This window comes from Chinchilla lanigera, unplaced genomic scaffold (genome assembly GCF_000276665.1).
Source record: "Chinchilla lanigera isolate Chin_1 unplaced genomic scaffold, ChiLan1.0 scaffold00004, whole genome shotgun sequence".
Classification (NCBI taxonomy): domain Eukaryota; kingdom Metazoa; phylum Chordata; class Mammalia; order Rodentia; family Chinchillidae; genus Chinchilla; species Chinchilla lanigera.
Window position 1 is genome coordinate 7,861,482 of NW_004955405.1, and position 2,260 is coordinate 7,863,741.

General features: G+C 34.4%; 1 protein-coding gene across 1 annotated transcript in view; it reads right to left on the bottom strand.

Annotated features, from left to right (window-relative positions):
- Positions 1-806: 806 nt before the first annotated feature.
- The window catches only part of LOC102018462 (sperm-tail PG-rich repeat-containing protein 2), a 358,995-nt gene continuing 357,541 nt past the window's right edge, over positions 807-2,260 (bottom strand). Inside the window, exon 6 of the mRNA XM_013517444.1 lies at positions 807-1,069. The gene's annotated coding sequence lies outside the window, so the exon portion shown is untranslated. The remainder of the gene's footprint in view (positions 1,070-2,260) is intronic.

Genomic DNA, 2,260 nt, shown 5'->3' on the forward strand with positions numbered 1-2,260 from the left:
GGATAAAAAAAATGTAGCATATGTACATTGCAGAACATTATTCAGTCAGAGAAAATGAAATTATGTCATTTAACCAATATGAATGAAACTGGAGGTCATTCTGTGAAGTGAAATAAACTACACACAGAAAGCTAAATATCATATGTGCTTGCTCATTTGTGCAAATGAAAAACTGAACCTCATAAAAGAAAAGTAGCAGCAACTAGACTGGGAAAAAAGGATGGAAAGTTCGGGAAACAGCACCAAAGGATATTTAGGAGAAACTATTTTTGTTTTCTCTGTAGCCCAGTGGAGTAAATATGGATTAAAACAATCTATGATCTATTTAATACCCAGAAAAAAATGAAATTCTTAATATACAAAAATTATTAATGTTTGAAGAGATGGATACTTGTAACTCTGATTTGATTATTACACATTGTAATGTAGCAAATTACTATAATATGTCTCATAGATATACAAATAAAATTAAGGAAACCTCAGTTTCCTCCGCATAGGTAGGCAATTGAAGAGAATTATTATGTTGCCACCATTTAATCACTATTTCTTGGTTCTCCTATTCGCACATAAAATTCACACAAAGTAAAACATATTGAATATTCCTTTTATGACTTTTATCCTCTACTTTTAGAAGTTCAGAAAAATAAAGCATAAGAAAACAAGTCAAGTAGATAACACATACACATGAAAACATCATTTACTTCAGTTCAGTGTGCCCCGTATTTGGAAAGTAATAGCATTCTCTGGTTAGAAAATGAGACTCTAAAGTAAAAAAAAAGTTTTTCCATAGCTGTCTTTATTGAACATTATGTTTTATATGGAAGCATCAGTTTTACATTTAGAAAGAATACCATGAATATATATATAATGCTTTTGTAACAGGAAAAACTTAAAAGGAAAAAAAGAATTCACTGTCTTACAAGAACAGATTTATCCCTCTCTAGAGGTTAGAAGAGCAATTATGTTCCTTTGAGCAGCTGATGGAGGACATCATCAACCTGGAAGTGCTTCTCCACGAGAGACCTGTCAGCTTACCTTTGTATTAATAGAAATTACCTCTGAGACACATCTGTGGGGAGAGAAAAGTGATTTCAGTGAGTGGGATCTCTATTGTATTTTTCTATCCAAGCCAAAATATTCTTTCAGATCATCCTTCTAGCGACATTTCCTCAACTAAAAATAAAAGGAAAAAAAGCATGAAAATTTTACAAAATGTTTCTTTTTGCTAAATAAATTAAGTATGATCAAACAGTTCATAATTTATCATCAGCCTGACTTCTGGGTTGTCCCAGTGACACTGGTGGTTAAAGTGTGCACAAAAGTACACTGCACACTTACAGCTGGGCAGCATGCATCTTGGTAGGAGAACGCCCAGTAAGGTGAAGCGCTACTGACAGAGCAGAAATCAAATCAACACAAAGTGAGGTATTCACACTCTCACAGTATAACTTTCACTGATTCATCACTGATGAGTGTTTTGGGAGTAGAGCTCTTTCATAATAAATGTAATTAGTGTATTTGTAACAAACAAGAAGCATTACTTATTTATCTTAGGATACATTTCATTTTTTCACTGTTTCATGTATGTGAGAAAACACATGACTGAAAGAGCTTACAGTGATTTCTTCCGTCAGCAGGAACAGTTGAATAAAACAGGACTAGACACAAGTTAAACTTCTAAGCCCACAGAATTTGTTTTGGTGACACTGATCTTGCCCCGTGACAACAGCACTCTTATATTGTCTAGATTGCTCCCTTCACCCAAACATGAGTGAGCTGATAACAGCTTTTAAAGCATGTTCATTTTTCTTTAAGATTAGTACAGTAGCTCAGCCAAACATTAAACTTCTAACTGTGGAGTCAAACTGCTTTCCATAAAACTTAATTAAAAGAAGGAGCCTCTGAATGACATGTATATTTACTGAAATGCAGTATAATTCTGAATACAAATCTAGTAGTTTTGGGAGTCTGTGGTAATATGACTGTATAAACAGGAAAGATAGCGGAGGCTTTTTGTCCAAGTGTAATGTGAAGCTCAAGACCACATTTGCCTCCAGCAGCCTTTCCCACAGGTCTGAAGCATTGGCAGTGAGCCTTTCGGAGACCAGCACCCACACATCCCAAAACCCACTTACTTATTGCTAAATTCCAACAGCAATCAAATACAAACAGGTTTAGTTTAGAAAAAAGCCAGTGATACATTAATGTCTTTTGTCTTAAAAGAAAAACACATTAGCAAAGACTTCAGTGATACAAACAG